This window comes from Bos javanicus, chromosome 14, assembly GCF_032452875.1.
Source record: "Bos javanicus breed banteng chromosome 14, ARS-OSU_banteng_1.0, whole genome shotgun sequence".
Classification (NCBI taxonomy): Eukaryota; Metazoa; Chordata; class Mammalia; order Artiodactyla; family Bovidae; genus Bos; species Bos javanicus.
The window spans coordinates 50,588,155-50,608,688 of record NC_083881.1 but is presented as its reverse complement, the minus strand read 5'-3'; the positions used below and the strand labels follow the sequence as shown (position 1 = coordinate 50,608,688).

General features: G+C 35.6%; 1 pseudogene; it reads right to left on the bottom strand.

Annotated features, from left to right (window-relative positions):
• Positions 1 to 16,599: 16,599 nt before the first annotated feature.
• LOC133260866 (U6 spliceosomal RNA) lies at positions 16,600 to 16,698 on the bottom strand (annotated as a pseudogene).
• Positions 16,699 to 20,534: the final 3,836 nt, after the last annotated feature.

Sequence of the window (20,534 nt, the reverse complement as noted above, 5' to 3'; positions counted from 1 at the left end):
AAAATTTAAAAAAAAAGAATTGAAAAAAAAAATAGGTATATGTTTGTGTCTGGTTCTAATTCCTGATAACATTTGGTCCCTCCACCCTATTTCCTGATGTGCTCCTTCTAAAACCCTGAGGGTCTCTGAAATGATAAGTGTCTCTCTGTATGCTAATGAGGTGGATGCTGCCAATGGTTTCCTGGGTGGCCTAAGGATAGGGGTGCCAGGGAACTAACCACATGATTAGAGGGTGGGAAACTTACAACCATCAGTCCCCCACCCCCAGGTTGACTTTATCATCAATAGCCAATAACTGAGTCAACCATGATATTTAATTAAGCTTCCATTACCCTGAAGAGAATTGGGAGAACTTCTACATTAGCAAGCCCATGAAGATTCTGGAAAGGTGGTACACCTAGGGAGGATATGGAAATTCTGTGACATTTTGCTGTACTTTGCCCTATGCATCTCTTCCACAGGACTGATCCTGAGTTGCATCACTTTATAATAAGCCAGAAATTCTAGTAAGTTAATTATTTTTGCTAAGTTTTGTGAGCTGTTCTGGCAAATCCTTGACCTGAGGAGAAGGTTGTAGATATCATGTATAGCCAGTTGGTTTTGGAAGCACAGTTGACCACTTGGACTTGTAATGGTATCTGATGTGGGATAGGGCAGTCTTGTGGGACTGAGCCTTTATCCTGTGGAGTTAGCAATAACTCTGGGTAGACCATGTCACAATAAAGTTAAATTGTAGGACACCCAGTTGGTGTCAAGAGTGTTAGTGAATTAGATGTCATGGGTAAAATACCCACACATCTGGTGCCAGAATTGCTGTGATAAGAATCTAGAAGAACAGGTGTTTTTTTTTTCTTTACAATGCTTCTATTTCAGTTAATCTGAGTAATTATTGCTTCAAAACAAGTTATAGCTTTATCTTTCTCTAATCTGCCCTCCCTGTAGATAAAATTTATTAAAAACACAATCATATAGTCACTCCTCTCCCTGACAACATTCAACAGAGATATAAGCCATTCTTATATCCTCCCTTGAATCATCTAACACAAGTTCAGATCCTACAAGTTCTTTCTAATGCCTCATAATTGAGACATGCATCAGTTTCCCATGGTATGGATTTTTTTCTTCCTGGAAGGAGTAAAAAGGTGAATTTTCAACTGCAGATATGTTCTCAGTGGTTTTTGACTACAGACCACTGACATGGGAAAGAGAACCAGAGCAGGCCAAGAGAACCTTTGGTCGAGAATGCATTTCTGATACTTGTAAGAAGAGAGGAAAGGAAGGGGGATTGCTACCAAGAGACTGAGAATTGAGTGCAGTTCTGAGGAAATCTTATCTAGGCAAATAGCTGAAGTAAAGATAGATTGCTCATTAGAGGCATCTTTAATTTGGTAGAAACGGTTCAACCTTTGGTTGGGTGTGGTCCCAGAGAAGTGTCGTCACATTGTGAATGTTCAAATGAACCTAAATGTAAGGCAGCTGATGTTCATCATTCAGCTATGTTTCACACAGTTTCTGCTGAAGGCAGATTGCACTGGCCCATCTCCAGGGACATTGCAGAAAGAAAAGAGAAGAAACTGATATGAGTTTCAAGATTAAAATTTGGTCACTGATGAAAGATAGTACAGTTGGACAATGTTAACACAAATGATGGATGCAAAAGAAATTTTAAAATATATGATTGTTATGAGTTTACATCTGATTAGATATAGAGGTTTAGAAATAGGAGTAATCAATGGATAACATTAATGTCAAATTTCAAGAAGCTTGAAATTTGAATAGAAGAGAATAGTAAAATCAAAACAGTAATAGAGTAAGAACAGTTTGTAGGAGGATATGATGGGCTGATTTTGAGATTCTGGAGGGATTTATAAATCAAAGTCAAAATTATAACTATGAAAAATACGGGGCTTCCCAGTTGGCTCAGTAGTCATGTACAGATGTAAGAGCTGAACAATAAAAAGGGCTGAGCACCGAGGAATTGATGCCTTTCAACTGTGGTGTTGGAGAAGACTCTTGAGAGTCCCTTGGACTGCAAGGAGATCTAACCAGTCCACCCTAAAGGAAATTAGCCCTGAATATTCATTGGAAGGACTGATGCTGAAGCTGAAACTCCAATACTTTAGCCACCTGATGGGGAGAACTGACTCATTTGAAAAGACCCTGATGCTGGGAAAAATTGAAGGCAGGAGTAGAAGGGGACGGCAGAGGATGAGATGGCTAGATGGCATCACCGACTCAATGGCCATGAGTTTGAGTAAACTCCAAGAGTTGGTGATGGACAGGGAGGCCTGGTGTGCTACAGTCCACGGGGTTGCAAAGAATCAGACATGACTGAGTGACTGAACTGAACTGTTCTACTGTATCATTTAGGATCTGTCCGAAAGATCTGTCCCTTGATGTGACTGGGGTGTTGAAGTCTCCTACTCTTGTGTCAATTTCTCCCTTTATGTCTGTTAGTGTTTGTTTATGTGTTGGGTTGGCCAAAAAGCTCATTTGGATTCTTCCATAAGATGTTATGGAACCAACTCAATATTTAGGTGCCCCTATTAATATATTACATGCATAAGTGTTAATGAATATAATATGCTCTTTTTGCATTGATTCTTTTATCATTATATAGTGTACCTTATCTTTCTTTATGGCCTTTGTTTTAAAGCCCATTTTGTCTAATGTAAGTATTGCTACTCCCACTTTCTTGTCATATTCATTTGTGTGAAATATCTGTTTCTATCCCTTCACCTCCAAGAGTTGGTGATGGATAGGGAGGCCTGGGGTGCTAAAGTCCATGGGTTTGCAAACACTGAACTAAACTGAACGGACTTTCCTATGTCCTTCACCCTAAGGTAAATCTCTTCTAGGCAACATATTGTAAGTTCTTGTTTTATTTAACCAATCTACCACTCTGTGTCTTTTGATTGGAGCGTTTACTCCTTTGACCCTTAAGATAATTTGATACAAATAAATTTATTGCCATTTTAAACTGTGTTTTCCAGTTGATTTTGTATTTTTTTCTTTGTTATTTTTCCTTTTATAGTTTGATTTTATTTTGTATGATACATTTTTTCTTTTTTTGTGTGAATCTTTGGTATGCTTTTGATTTGTGATTTCCTTGTTTTTCAAGTATATTATCCCATTATTATATCTACTTGCTTTAGACTGGAGAGTTGTACAATCTCAAAATACTTTTTTTTACTTTTTTTAAAAAAAAAATGTATTTTTAATTGGAGCTTAAGCTTTGCAATATTGTGTTCTGCCATACAACAATGTGAATCAGCCATAAGTGTACATATGTTTGCTCCCTCTTGAACCTCCCACCCCACCCCAACCCCATGCCACCCTTCTATATTGTCACAGAGTACCATAATGAGCTCCCTGTGTTATACAGCAACTCCCCATTAGTTATCTCTTTTACATAATGTAATGCGTATGTTTCAGCACTACTTTCTATATTCATCCTACCCTCTCCTTCCCCCGCTGTTCTTCATCAGTATCATTTTCTAGATTCTATTTATGTGTTAATATATGATATTTCTTACTCTGCTCCCTCACACTGTATAATTTTTTTTAATAATTTTACATCTTTAATTTTATCCTTTCGCTGTTCATTATGGTTATCACTTTCACAAAAATATCTTTTTAAATCGTATCCTGGTGTATTTAACTCTCTTTTCAGTTGTGATTTTTCTATAGATTCTTGCTTCGTTTCTATTTAGAGAAGACCCTTCAATATTTTTTTTTTTTATGGTAGATTCAGTATTGCTGTATTCTTTTACTTTTTGCTTGTCTGAGAAATTCTTTATTTCTCTTTCTGTTCTAAATGATCATCTTGCTGGATAGAGTATATAAGTTGCAGATTCAGGACTTTGAATATATCTTGCCACTCCCTGCTGGCCTTCAATCTCTATTTTTATATTGAGATCAGCTTATAGACTTACAGAAGCTCTCTTGTAATTAATTCTGTTTTTCTGTTGCTGCCTCTAGAAACTTTAACTTTTGTCATTTTAATTATAATATGTCTAGGTATAGGTCTGTTTCAGTTCATTTTGTTTGGGGCCCTCTGTGATTCCTGTACCTGGATATCTGTTTCCAGTTTTTCAGTTCAGTTCAGTTACTCAGTTGTGTCCAACTCTTTGTGACCCCATGAATCGCAGCACACCAGGCCTCCCTGTCCATCACCAACTCCCGGAGTTCACCCAACTCATGTCCATTGAGTCAGTGATGCCATCCAGCCATGTCATCCTCTGTTGTCCCCTTCTCCTCCTGCCCCCAATCCCTCCCAGCATCAGGGTCTTTTCCAATGAGTCAACTCTTCGCATGAGGTGGCCAAAGTATTGGAGTTTCAGCTTTAGCATCAGTCCTTCTGAGAACACCCAGGACTGATCTCTTTTAAGATCGTCTGGTTGGATCTCCTTGCAGTCCAAGGGACTCTGAAGAGTCTTCTCCAACACCACAGTTCAAAAGCATCAATTCTTTGGCGCTCAGCTTTCTTCACAGTCCAACTCTCACATCCATACATGACCACTGGAAAAACCATAGCCTTGACTAGATGGACCTTTGTTGGCAAAGTAATGTCTCTGCTTTTCAATATGCTATCTAGGTTGGTCATAACTTTCCTTCCAAGGAGTAAGCGTCTTTTAATTTCATGGCTGCAATCCCCATCCGCAGTGATTTTGGAGCCCCCAAAAATCAAGTCTGACACTGTTTCCACTGTTTCCCCATCCATTTCCCATGATGTGATGAGACCAGATGCTGTGATCTTAGTTTTCTAAATGTTGAGCTTTAAGCGAACTTTTTCACTCTCCTCTTTCCCTTTCATCAAGAGGCTTTTTAGTTCCTCTTCACTTTCTGCCATGAGGGTGGTGTCATCTGCATATCTGAGGTTATTCATATTTCTCCTGGCCATCTTTATTCCAGCTTGTGCTTCTTCCAGCCCAGCGTTTCTCATGATGTACTCTGCATATAAGTTAAATAAGCAGGGTAACAATATACAGCCTTGACATACTCCTTTTCCTATTTGGAACCAGTCTGTTGTTCCATGTCCAGTTCTAACTGTTGCTTCCTGACCTGCATACAGGTTTCTCAAGAGGCAGGTCAGGTGGTCTGGTATTCCCATCTCTTTCAGAATTTTCCACAGTTTATTGTGATCCACACAGTCAAAGGAGAATTTTTAGGTTTGGTAAATTTTCAGCCCTAAGTTCTTCAAATACCTGTTTTATCCCCTTTTCTCTTTCTTCTCCTTCTGAGATCACTATTATGTGTCAATTGAGATGCTTTATAATATCCAAAATGTCTTGAATATTGCTTTCATTTGTTTTTAATTTGCTTTTCTGTCTGCTGTCCTGATTGGTTGATTTCCACTATTCTATCTTCCAGATCACTTATTCATCAAGATCCATATTTTTAAATGTAATGCTCTGGTGATTTTGATGAACAGCCTAATTTAAGAATAAATATACTAGTAGAAAATACCTTCAATCACATTTGCATAATATTAAAAATATAATGAGAATAGAGATTTGCCTGACATGGATACACCTTCAATGTCAGAACATGTTTAAAAAGTGCTGAATTTAGTCTTGCAATGTTGTGGGATGTCCCTTTCAAAACTAGTTGTTTCCTGTAGAAGCCAAGTATACGTGATATAATGCCAGGTTGTTAGAGATTGCAACCCAGAGATTTTTCAGGAAATTAGGTGATGAAGAAAGTAATTGGAAGTTTATACTCAAACTAATTTAAAGAGCATAATTGTCTTATGTTCTAGCATTTATTGGAAACAAAAGAATGGAACCTGTATGATCCTTATGCCAAGACAGGATTCCCTGGAGATTGTCCTTCTTAGGGGCTGACAATCAGGAAAGTACTAGATATTCTGAGGGTGGGTGTGGAGTGGGGCACCTGCTACTCGAGATTATAGGCAAGTTGTGCCAGAACCTAGAAACAATAATAGTGACTAGAACATTTAGTCTGGATTAGAACATTTACTTGAGTGTTAAGGAATGAAGATTATTTGCAAAATTCTTGGGTTGCAGTAGGAGCCACACATTTTGCAAAACTATTTCTCAGGATTGGATGCAGCAATAATTGGTTAAACACTATTTTTATTGAATGAGATTGTTAAGTGTACTGAAAAATATTCAACCTGTTTGGACTCTCAACTACAGATTCTTAAGTCAGGGCTTCAGTGTCAAGTGTTTGCGTAAAGACTGTATTCCATGAACTCTTTCTTCCCCGCTCAAATTTCACCAGTTATAAAGTATGCCATACTCTCCTAATATTTTATCTCTTTTCTCTTTGCTTTTATTTCTTTACTGTACCTGTCTGCCAATCCTGTTTCATCCTTGTGCACACTGGCAAAGCATCAGCAAGCACACACATGAAAATGACACTCATAAGCACACAAAGTCCTGAATTCTCACAAAAAGAAGTTAAAGAAGAAAACACAGTTTTGTAAGAATCACTGAAAATAAAAATGGGTAACAATGGAATCTAGTTTGCATTCTCTAGTTTTTATTTGCTGTATACTGTTCTGAACTTGTTAAACAATATTGCATTGTGGTTTCTCATAGTAATTATACTGTTATCCAATAATCATCTGAAGTATTATGTCTTATACTGAATATAAAGCAAATTCCCCCAAATTACAAAAATTATGTATGTCAGAGTTAATATTACAGCAAAAATGCCCATATTTTAGCTACTTATTACAACTCACTATGTTTTTGATTTTATATCTCACTAAGTGACTTTCTGCATCTATCCTTTGACCCTGTCAGCCAAACAGAGTTTCTACCAATGGATGATAAAGAAGAAATGAAGATTATCATTCTTATCCACTGTTGGTGCTCTTCCAGTACGCTTGCTATGGTATTCAAATACGCAGCAAGCCTATGATCCCTTAGCTATTTTCAGGTTCAGTTCCTTTGCTGAATCAAATGTTTTCTCAAAACCTTTCAGCCTCTTTCCTCCTCTGCAGTAACAATCTCTCTTCCATTGGACAGTGATCTGTTGTTTACATGCCAGAGTTTTTAAGCCACTGATTTAAGCTGGCTGCTGCAGGAAACTTCAAGGGACAGTTTGATCAGTAAAACAGGTAGTCATGCTTCAATTGTGCTTTGCTCTCTTACTTGGTAACAGGCCAGATTGAAAAGCAAAATGGGCTGGGAAAACATTAACGATTGCCTAGGCTAGATTACATAGTACTTTAGGAAACAGAAACTCCGGTAGCGTGCAATTTGAAATTTGCAATAACGGACATCTCACTTTGTGAGACTTTACTATTATGGATGGACTTGATATAATAGAGAATAGAGGAAGGGATCTAAAAATAATTCATTGCTTTGTGCTGGTATCTATGCAGCAATTCTGTCATTTAAAACTCTTGCCACTTTGTCTGGGCAAACCAATTAGATATAGGAAGCCTTTTGGATGGTACACACAAATCTAGCTAGCTTCATTTCTTTGTAAAAGGCAAGACATCTGGAATTTGTGTGTGGGGGTGACAGGTAGCCCAAAGGCTAAATAAAAAGATACAGTTCCAGCAATTATCATTGTTGAAATTTAATGCATATAAGTGTGCTCTTAATACCTTGATTTTCTTTTTTGTATCTAATAGCATCTTTTAATGAGTGTCAAATTTACTGTATCATATGAAATAATCATTCAAGTTTCCTACTTTTGGAAAAATAAAAGGAAATACACACACACACACACACACACACACACCCCTTGTCTCTATTCAGATGCTTGAGAATTTTTTTTTTAAATAATGAAAATGTCAGCATTTTAAAATGAAAACTTTATTTTCAAGAAGTTTATTACTTGCATGCTAAAAGCATCACCAAGCTAGATTTTGGCATAGTGAGTACTTGGAGGGCAGTGACATTTCAAAACCATTTTTCTTATATCATGGACTCAATTTCCAAGAGATTGCCTAATTTAATTTCAGAACAATTCAGTGCCTCCCAAGATCTCCATCCCAGCTTCCCATCATAAGTATGCTCTAGCCTGTGTAGAATGTTCCAGTACACAAATTTAGGGAACTCTGAGAAATCTTAACAGAATGCAGACAGTAGAAGTGTAACTTATGAAAAGTTGCTGGTTCAGTGAGCTAAATAAATCATTTCTTATATGGGGGAGAGTAGGATTTTAGAGGAAAAAATTGGAAAACTTTAACAAGTTCCATTTCATGATGTGGACAAAATGTTACAGTTCATAATTTTCAGGTAGATGATTTTAGATACATGCATGCAATATAATCAGGGAAAATAGTGGTCAATACATTGTGTTCAGTGACTTGTACCTCAGTTGACGAGTAGGTAATTAAAGGCAGAAAGAAGAAAAGAAAAGCCCAAGAGGGTTAAAAATGCACTACTGTTTTATAACAATAGGAACACTGAATTGGGAATTAGCACATGGGAATTTGTTATAAGTCATAAGTCATTGATTGTGACAACAAAGCAAATTATTTCCTTTTTTTTAGTTCTTGGTGTCTTCAAATATGAATTCAGGAATTTGGAACCTTTATTCCCAGTAGGTTTCACCCAGAAATTTAATTATTCAATCCTAGGTAATATCTATTTTTCTTTCCTTTTCCTTTATAAATTCTGAATTAAAACCCTCTAGCCTTGTGACCAATTAAATATTTTATATTTAGGAAATAAACCCTTAGAAACTAAAAGAGACTGATTTCACTTATCCTTCAATTTCCTGTTTTTCAGTCTTATGAATTATAATTTATGAGATTAAGACAAATGGTTAGAATTTCATGAAACTAAGGGATGACAGGGAACATAAAAATGTAAAGTGGTATTTTTAAAATGAAAGTGTTTTTTTTTTTAAGTGTAATTAAAATAAAAATTTTCCTGTAATTCTGGAAGATATATAAAAGGTTCATAAAAGTTTATTTTCATGTAAAATGAATGTGCTGGAGTCATGGGGAATTTGTGACTTTTAAACCCAGGCAGCTGGGCCATTCATGCATACAATCACTTTTGGCTGTACTTTTTTATTTCATCCATAATGTCTCCCAGTTAATAAGTATGGATTATGTTACCCTGATTAAATATATCTAGAATCCTACTTGATTGTTTTAATTCTCTATTAAGTATACTGTGATTTTTCTAGTAAGAATTTAATATAATTTTTCATGTCTGAATACAGCATTTGATCAAGTTGTTGAAAAGACTTGGCCTCATAAATCTGTTTTCCTCACCATCACCTCAAAATCCCCACATGTCTGCCTTTTGCAGATGAAATTACAGGAGCAAATGGGAACGTGGGGTTTGGTCTTTTGGTGAGTTTGATGTGGTTCTTTCTTTTAGGACAAGCTATTTCCTATGAAGGGACTTTTTTCACTGTTTTGCTAACATTCATTTTCTGAATCTCTCTGTTTATATTCAAAAAACGTTGGAAGGAAAACAATCCTTCTGAAGGCCCAAAATTTTGTAAGCGTAATATAACAAGGCCTATTTTTATTTTCCATGAATGGTACCTGAGTACTTAGTAGCGAATCTGTCCATCTGCTGTTCCAAGTGGTTTCTGATTTTGCCAAAGTCATTAAGTACCAGACCTATCTCAGAGGTTATTTGCTCTTTCTGTGCTGGAAGTAGGCCTGCAGGTCAAAATGTAATAAAATAAAAATATATACCTCATCATCTAAAACTAGAGAAAGTATTATATTGCAGACGGCAGAAGCTTAAGGACCTATTAAATTGATGTGAAAATTAATTTAAAAAGTAGATGAACAGCTTTGATGGACATTCCTCTGCCAATTTGGCACTTTCACTTGAGTTATATTAATTTTCTTGCAAGTGGTGAATATGATGATGAAAGGAATTTACAGGTAAGGGAATAGCACATCGGTACTAAAGGCAACAGACTGAAGCAGATGCGGATTTGTTGTTGAACTGAAAAGCTCAGAAAATGCTCCCTGTCCATAAATTCTCCAGGCAAAAATACTGGAGTGGGTTGCCGTTTCCTTCCCCAGGGGATCTTCCCTGGGATCAACCCAGGGATTGAACCCCCATCTCATAAGTCTCCTGCATTGCAGGCAGATTCTTAACCATCTGAGCCACCAGGGAAGCCTTCTATAAAAACTACACCATTTAAATAAAATTAAAAATATTTATTGAATATGCATATAAAGTGATATTGATTATGATATACTTGTGCTCACAAATCAAATATGCATAATGTATAGAATTAGGCAAGTCAAAATATCATATATGTTTTTTATAATCTCATTAATTATAAATACATGATTAAGCTTTCAGTTCTGTGAAGTCAAGAGCTTATATATTTTATGCAGAAAAACATGTTGTAGATTAGATACTTGGATCTGTATAAAGAAAGAAGGCTAGAGAAGAAATAAATCCAGGTAAAATAAGATCCTTTATTTTCTTAATTGATTTAAAAGATAACTGCTTAGCTAAAGAAATAATTGTAAAAATGCATTGGATTGTAATAACATTTGTTCAAGTGAATTGAATGACAGCAATGTTAATACATGGACAAGAAGAATTTGTTATTTATTATTAAGTTCCTTCAATTCAGGTGAAGTGACAGTGTTATTTGTAGCTTGATTTAGAGTAGTTACATAGTGAACTCTATGGCATGTCTACAAATAATAAATGCTGGAGAGGGTGTGGAGAAAAGGGAACCCTCTTACACTGTTGGTGGGAATGCAAACTAGTACAGCCACTATGGAGAACAGTGTGGAGATTCCTTAAAAAACTGGAAATAGAACTGCCTTATGATCCAGCAACCCCACTGCTGGGCATACACACTGAGGAAACCAGAAGGGAAAGAGACACGTGTACCCCAATGTTCATCGCAGCACTGTTTATAATAGCCAAGACGTGGAAGCAACCTAGATGTCCATCAGCAGATGAATGGATAAGAAAGCTGTGGTACATATACACAATGGAGTATTACTCAGCCATTAAAAAGAATACATTTGAATCAGTTCTAATGAGGTGGATGAAACTGGAGCCTATTATACAGAGTGAAGTAAGCCAGAAGGAAAAACATAAATACAGTATACTAACGCATATATATGGAATTTAGAAAGATGGTGACAATAACCCGGTGTACGAGACAGCAAAAGAGACACTGATGTATAGAACAGTCTTATAGACTCTGTGGGAGAGGGAGAGGGTGGGAAGATGTGGGAGAATGGCAATGAAACATGTAAAATATCATGTAGGAAACGAGTTGCCAGTCCAGGTTCGATGCATGACGCTGGATGCTTGGGGCTGGTGCACTGGGACGGCCCAGAGGGATGGTATGGGGAGGGAGGAGGGAGGAGGGTTCGGGATGGGGAACACATGTATACCTGTGGCGGATTCATTTTGATATTTGGCAAAACTAATACAATTATGTAAAGTTTAAAAATAAAATAAAATTGGAAGAAAAAAAAAAAGAAAAGAAAAAAAAATTAATAATGAATTGGTTTTCCAAAAGGGCATATGAAGGAATCATTTAAAATGCTCATTTTATACCAAAAGAAGGCAGAAATAGTGGCAAACATAGTAGACATCAACATATTAATAATCACTTTAAATGTGAATGGTGCAAATATAATTAAAAGATACATTTTGGCAAACTGACTTTAAAAAGAAGAACTAATTACTGTTGGCCCTCTGTTTCCATGGATCTCTGCCACCACAGATTTATTGAACCACAGATTGATCCATGGATACAGATGGCCAACTGTATTAGTCCACTTTATATAAGGGACTTGAGCCTAAGTGCATATTTATATCCTTGAGGAGTCTTGGAACCAATCTCCCCCTCAGAATCAGAGGGATGATGGTGTACCTTGTTCACAAAAGGCCTGCTTTAGATATGAATACTCATATAGGTTAACCTGTAAATGCATTAGAGACTCTCTCCAATTTGAGAATAATTCCACCTTCCACCAAATAGCCCTCTTTCTAGTCCCCAAATTTTCCAAGCTCTGTCACACATAAAGAAATTTTAATATATTTTTTCTTTTCTCTGATGCTTGTCCATTTGCCTTTCTCATTAACCATACCCTTCTCATTCACCTTGTTGATTTCTCTATATATTCAATTATATATTTATAACTATATTTTGTTAATTGAATTGCTTTTTCTTTATCTCTTTTAGTGGACCTAACCTCATGAGAGCAAAGACTAGGTTTGTCTTGCTTACTGAAGTAATTCCATAAGTTAGATTAAGTTCTTACATGTATCAGTTCAAGGTGGATGCAAATTGAATAACTTGTGATATTAATTGAAAAAACAACTTTTTATGCATTCCATGATTCAGTTCAGTTCAGTTCAGTCGCTCAGTCACGTCCGACTCTTTGCAACCCCATGAATCGCAGCACACCAGGCCTCCCTGTCCGTCACCAACTCCCGGAGTTCACTCAGACTCACGTCCATTGAGTCGGTGATGCCATCCAGCCATCTCATCTTCTGTGGTCCCCTTCTCCTCCTGCCCCCAATCCCTTCCAGCATCAGAGTCTTTTCCAATGAGTCAACTCTTCACATGAGGTGGCCAAAGTACTGGAGTTTCAGCTTTAGCATCATTCCTTCCAAAGAAATCCCAGGGCTCATCTCCTTCAGAATGGACTGGTTGCATCTCCTTGCAGTCCAAGGGACTCTCAAGAGTCTTCTCCAACACCACAGTTCAAAAGCATCAATTCTTTGGCGCTCAGCTTTCTTCACAGTCCAACTCTCACATCCATATATGACCACTGGAAAAACCATATTATGGCTTAATACATAATACTTTTACTTTGCCTTAACAACAGTAACAACAAAAAATGTCTGAGAGGCACAATGGGAAAGGAGATTTGAGAGATATGTGGAGATGATTTTTCCTTTAATCACATGCAAGAAAAGATTGCTTCATCCTCTTACAACAGAAACCTCAAAGTTCAGGTGCAGTGCTGGTATAAATTAGGCCTAAATTCTGTAAAGAGAGAAAATTCTTTGGTTCTTTGTTCTCAAAGGATCCTTACCAGGGACACACATGAGAAGCTAGAGCCTACTGAATGTGAGTGCTATTAACTATGGAACTATTGACTCACACACAAAAAGGCATTTCGTAAACTAAAGTGACATTAGATTTCCAACTCTGTGGGACATAAATGAATTAAGAAGAAATATTTCACTTTGATTTCCCTTGCACGCTATGGGAAATTCAGCAGTGTTTGTTATGTGGTTATTGCAATGAAGAGGAAGTCAGGTCAGCTCTCCCTCCACTGTTGCCACTTCAGGATGTAAGTAACCATGACAGCATTCATCCATCCTTAAAGCTTTTAAGAGAATTTGAGATTAGGGTTGAGGAGAAAACCCAGATGTTCTTCTAAAAGTTAGAATTACACAAAAGAGGAAAAAAGACATATCCATAAGACAGGCTACACTTTTGATGAAATACAACAAATTCCATACTCATAAGAGTTAATATACTAGTTACTATTGTTGAAGAATTGGCAAGAAAAAATTTTATCTTAAATCTGGTTATACAGTACTTAATTTTATTTACAGTCAGGAATCAGAGCAATGATATTAGAGCTAATTTGAGTACATACTGAGGATAAAGTTCGGTAACAAGGAAAATAAAGTTTAGGTGAAAAGAAGAATATATGTATTTTGCTTAGCCTGGGTACTGGAAATTTCCATAAGAGCTGTTTTTAGATAAAGTACTTTTATGGCTCAAAAATCTAATGTTTTTACCTTATATGCTGCTCATTTACCCGGTGTGATTTTCTTTTCTTTTTTCTTTCTTTCTCTCTTTCTTTTTTTTTTTTTAACAAATAAGCTGTTTTATTTCAAAACATGTTTTAAATATTTAGCTTGAAATAAAAGGTTTATTTTTATTAAAGCGAGAGACTAAATCGAAAGTAGAAAAAAATGATTAACTTTCAGGGCTTTGGGAAATCTATTAACAGATGTTTGTTCATCAGCATATATATCCTTAGCTTGAACACATAGCTTGGCCTTTTATATTTATGGAACAGGAACTCCATGGTAAGGTTTTTCAGCTTTTTTATTCTTTAAAAGGGAAAGAAAGGAAAGATAACTGCCTTATTCTGATTGAAATTTATACTGATGGACTAAAAACACTTCAGAGATAAGTTAGTGGTTCAGTTCAGTTCAGTCACTCAGTCGTGTCCTATTCTTTGCGACCCCATGGACTGCAGCACACAAGGACTCCCTGTCCATCACCGGCTCCCAGAGCTTACGCAAACTTATGTCTATTGAGTCAGTGATGCCATCCAAGCATCTCATCCTCTGCCGTCCCCTTCTCCTCCGGCCTTCAATCTTTCCCAGCATCAGGGTCTTTTCCACTGAGTCAGTTCTTTGCATCAGGTGGCCAAAGTATTGCAGTTTCAGCTTCAGCATCAGTCTTTCCAATGAATATTCAGGACTGATTTCCTTTAGGATGGACTGGTTGGATCTCCTTGCAGTCCAAGGGACACTCAAGAGTCTTCTCCAACACGACAGTTCAAAAGCATCAATTCTTCGGTGCTCAGCTTTGTTTATAGTCCAACTCTCACATCCATACATGACCACTGGAAAAACCATAAGTTTAACTAGATGGACCCTTGTTAGCAGAGTAATGTCTCTGCTTTTTAATATGCTGTCTTGGTTTGTCATAGCTTTTCTTCCAATTATAGGTTAAGAAGACAAATATATGCCCTCAAAATTATTAATAAAGTAGACAAAACCAGTGGAAAAGGAGAGATACTCAGAACAATCCCAAAGATGAAAATTAAGATATTTTTCTGAAAACAATGTAAACAAAATTTTCATGTATGGCTTTTTAATGGTTAAATTTAGGGAGTAAAAAAATGTTTCATTTTCAACAAGAAACAGTGTGTTATGTACTACATTTTATTTATTATACTCTAAAGTGTGGTCATAACATCCAGTGGTCTAAATCATTTAAAAAGCTCTTTGTGAATTCACAGAAGTGCACGGATACATTGTCACAGACATTCTATCTGGGCTACTGACTTTATGGAATGAGGAATGAGGCATGATTGTCATAGGAAAGTTTATGAAATTTGCATGTAAATTGAAAATTAATTTGTGACTTGTTCATTTTTGTTGGTGCATTTCATTTATTCTGAGCAAAGATATATGGTGAAGGAGAGTCCTATTTTAAGGTGATTTTTCTATAGTTTGCCAAAAAAATATTCATATGATCTTTTGAAATGTATATAGTACAATCTCATATCAAATGAGAAAAACTTCCAGCACCCCTGAAATGTAGACAGGAGATAAATGCTCACATTCACAATACCTATTACTGACATATATCTACTACAGTCTTAATATTTACTAAGTCCAAAGACTACACATACAAATGTAAACTGATCTGAGTACTTTCAAAGTTCTCAGATTCTTACCAGCTGTTGTTGCAGTGTGTGTATATATATACACACAGACATATATATCTTGCTTGCTTTAATATAGTAAGTTACAGTCTGTTTTATTGGCCACACATATTAAAAAAAAGGGTGGCAAATAAAGTCAACTTTAAAAAACACATTCTGGAGTTATTTGAAAACATAATAAATTTGTATAGAGAGATTGGTTTCTATCATTTATATATATTGGGAGACAAATACCTTATTTTTCTTATGATTTGTATGAGAAACCTCAGCCTTATAGATCTTAAAAGTTTAAATACCTTACATGAGCATTTGAGTTCTCCGTGGAACAAGTGATGACAACAATGGGAAAATGAACCCACACATCAGTGCAATATATTTTAGTATGCCATGTTTATAAACCTACTAGTATTCTCCCTGGAAAGTACCTGATAGTATACAGGCTATTATGTTCATATTAGAAAAGCTAAAAGTCACTATCAATTGAACATGAAGATTCTCTTAATATCAATAACAGACATAAATTTGTAATCCTGCACATAAACACTGGCTTTGGGATATAGAAGTTCTTAGAAGATGCACCTTGTCAAACGTTTCAAAGTGTTAGATATGCTAAGATTAAACTACATTATTCTGCCTAACTGGTTACCATTATATCAAAAAGCATTCTTTTTCTGGTATATTTTTAATTGAAGTTACAGTACTCTCTAAAAACTGAGAGTACAAATGTTATTTAGAAACATGTTCAGCTATCAAGATATTTTCTAACTAAAATGAATCATTTAAATCAGTTTCTCCTCCTAGTCACTGTTCAGTTTCAGTTCTACAGGAGACATTTCAAAATAAGTAAAAACTGCAATGGAATGTAAAACCACTACCTGTCTTTAAAAAAATTGTTATATTTGACATGATACATTTTGGAAATTGAAGGTATATAACATACTACTTAGACTTATTTATATATTGTAATATGATTTCCATTGCTGCTGCTGCTAAGTCACTTCAGTTGTGTCCCGCCTTTGCGCAACCCCATAGACAGCAGCCCACCAGGCTCCTCTGTCCATGGGATTCTCCAGGCAAGAACACTGGAGTGGATTGTCATTTCCTTCTCCATGATTTCCACTGAAGCAATATTTATCAGATTGTTTGACTATAGTATGTACTACTGTGTATATTTATTACACTGTGCCTGAGATATCTATAGTTTACTTTCTGTTTCAGGGGGAAAAAAAAAAAAAGCATGCTTCATGAATTTGCATTTTATCCTTGTTCAGGGACCATGCTAATTTGTATTCTAATTTTAGTCTATGTGGTGTGGAAGTGAGCACTTGATATACTACCTTGAGTTACTACAAATAAGACAAACTCTAATGTGCAGGTAATATATTAAAAGTCAAGGTGTAGAATTTTTGCTCAAATAAACTCTTAAAAATATGAAAAAATCAAGGTAGTGGACTGTGATAATTGGTAACTGGAACAAAAATATAATTTATTATGTGTTTCTTAATTTAGAAGCATATTCAAAAAAGAAAAAGCCATAAAATTTCAGGAGAATTTCAGGGAGGATATTTACTGAAAGAAAACCAGTAATGACATGATTTTTGTACTATATATATATATTTTAAGTATTTACTCTGCCTACTACTTACATAGACTAAGTAGTAATCACTACTCTTTGATTTTGGATTTGGCTATGTAACTTGCTTTGGCTAATTGGATTTTGGCAGATATGACAGAAGCTGAGAATTGCTCTCTAACATCTCTTTCACAACTATAAGAATATCATGCCCAGGCTTGCTCTTGGGCGCAGGAGAAAGATACAAACTCTGGAGGCAGAAATCATTGCTCCTATCTTTTCCTAGTCTAGATCTACTCTGAATGAATAACAGTGGTTTTAACACAGTGACTTTTACGAATGTTGCAGCCTTTATATGGCGTAGCTAACTGATTGTACTGAGTTCAGAACACACTGAAACATTCACCTTTTAAAACAATATTTAGATATATTAGATTTCCTTAGCCTAGCATTATCACACCCTGTTTAAAACTTATCTTTCATGATCCTCTTCAAATGCCACTTTTCTCTGAAAGCAGCAATTATTTATCAACTTACATCGATTTTCCAGAACACAGCTTTTGTATTGTTTTGCAACACTAATAGATTATATCCTATATTATAACTATCTGTGTGTTTTTCATATATCCACTTCTGGACTGTACCTATGAAGAGTGGTTTGTATCTCACTATTCTTAGTTTTTAGAATCTAGATATTGGTTAGTATGCATATTTCATGAATATTTTTGCAAGAAATAAATATATAGGAAAAAATGTATTTGGGAGTCCTAATCAAAAATAAAACTCTATTATTGCTTTATAGAGGAGTAAGATAAGAAAATATGTAAATTATTAAAAGAGCAAATATAAGCATAACTTAAACACATTACATATCAGTCTTGGAATCTTTGGCTTGCAGAGCTGAGGGCTCCTTAGTTGGTTTTGACTAGATATGATCAAGTGTTTTCCTTCCTTTAGTGTGATTAGAAAAAACCTCTTGTCTAACTCACTGATATTGAGGAGATATCTTCCTATATTGTAGCAAAACATTTGTTTAATGTACAAATGCTCTTATTCTGATGATAATGGAGTATTTTTAAGCTACATTATTAAAATACCTTAAAGTATTTCTCCTGCTACAACTCTAGAATCCACAAGGAGTATTTGGTAAATTCTAAATGCATCTAAATGGAGAACGACATTTAGAATCCAGGAGCTGGACTCCAGGTGTGCTTGTTATTACACGGGTGCTATCACACAAATAAACATGTCCATATTTATGTATCTAATTATCTGTGTGTGGATATAAATATATATCTCCACAGTTGACCTTTGAACACAGAGATTGGGGTGGTAACCCTTATGCAGTAAAAAATCCCAGAATAAATTATAGTTGGCCTTCTGTATTCACAGCTCCCCATCCATGTATTCAACCAATGATAGATCCTGTAGTAACATAGTATTTATTGAGAGAAATCTGAATTTAAGTGGACCTATGCATTTCAAACTCATGTTGTTAAAGGGTCAACTGTATACACACAGTGCATTTTATGAGTGATATAAATTCATCATGCTGCTGTTGCTGCTAAGTCGCTTCAGTCACGTCCAACTCTGTGTGGCCCCATAGACAGCCCACCAGGCTCCTCCGTCCCTGGGATTCTCAAGGCAAGAACACTGGAGTGGGTTGCCATTTCCTTCTCCAATCTGTGAAAGTGAAAAGTGAAAGTGAAGTCACTCAGTCATGTGCGACTCTTTGAGACCCTGTGGACTGTAGCCTACCAGTCCACAGGCTCCTCTGTCCATGGGGATTTTCCAGGCAAGAGTACTGGAGTGGGTTGCCATTTCCTGCTCCAAAATTCATCATATATATACATATATATGTATAAATTTGTATTAAAGTTGAATTCATATCCAATATCACAGAGTTAAATGTAGCTGCCTACTTTCTTTACTTGTGAATTACTTCTTTAGCAGTGAGAAACCTGGTTCTTATATACTGCAAGATATTTGATTAACTGCAGTATATATGCAAAGCAATTTAAGAACTGCTACCTATATTCCTACATTCCTGCTTGAAGCATATTTATTCAACAGTATTCAGGCAAGATACTGTTTTCTGAAGTGACTTAAAATATATTTTCCTTTGTACTGAACAGCACATAAACAATAGTTAGGTTTATTTGTTAGTATTGGTATTTCATTTTTAATTTCCCCACATCCTAATTGATTTTAATTGTTAATTTGGGGAGTATGTTAATTGTTTATGAAATATGGCTATGGCTCTAAAGTTTGAACTACACGAAAGATTATGAGAAATGTCACTTCCTCCTCATCTCTGCTATCATATTACCAACATTTGCTCTTTTCTATATTGTTTCTATCCACCTCTGATAGGAAACAGAACACTTTAGTTTCTGGTTTATCCTTCCATCAATGTCAGAAAATATATTCTCAAAAAAAAGATGCAGGCTTATTGAAAAACACAGATGCCAAACTGCCAAACTGAAGTAGCTGTTAACAATTTGAGCAGCAAAATAAATACGGTAGACTTTGATTTTTACCCAGAAAGCTGAAATAATTGTGAATTCATTAATATATAGGTACCACTCTTAATATATTAACCAAAAAAGAAAGACAATATGTGTAGAGTGGAAGAAACAGGAGGATCCACATCACCAGTAGTAACAACAGAAATTTGAGCCTTGTGAAATGGTATGCTAAAAACTCCACATTAGCACTGTGATATTCTTGACAAGAAAATATATAGTCGTAAAGAAGTCTCACACTCAACCAAATTCACTTACGTTAGACACAGTGTTATCAACATTCTTTGAAAGTGTCTAGGTAATGAAATAAAGTCTGAGTAGTGTACAGACTAAAAGAAACTAAGGAGTAACTAAGAGCAATGTGGGATCCTGGGTTTGATGTTGGAGCGAAAATAAAATGTTAGTAGAAAAATTGATGAAATGTGAATAATGTCTTTAATTTAGTTCTTAGTATTGTACCAGTGTTCATCTTCTGGTTCTAACAGTTACACTTTGTTATATAAAATGGAACTATTAGAGAAATCTAGAGGAGGGATATATGAAGTCTTTGTAGAAATTTTTAACTATTCTCTAATTCTAAAGTTTAGAAAAGCTTCAAAAATATCTCTAATTTTCCTGTGATTCAATTACTTTATTAATATTTATCAAAACTGTGGGTATCTTTAAATACATAATACCTTTCATGTCAAAATTTGGAGTGGGATCTAGTCATTTGATTCCAAGTTCAATAATCTTTCCAATACTCTGTGTTCTTCCAAATCTTCTAGGGGTATTTTTGCTCAAAGTGCAATTGATTTGCTAATGCATTGTACCTCAAGTCTACTGTTAGGCATTATAAAATATGAGGCTCTTTTTTTTTTTAAGAAAGTTCATATGCCCCCTATTCTTGACTCCTCCAAAAATAACCCATAAAATCCTCCATTTAATTTTGTGGTTATCCAAGATTTATTTTTAAGAATGCAGTAGTCTCTCCTTTTTTTATATAGATCTTAGAATTGGAGAGCAGAGAAAAATCATTTAGAATATTTTTATATTGCTTTCCTGTTCTAAGCTTGTTCTTAAA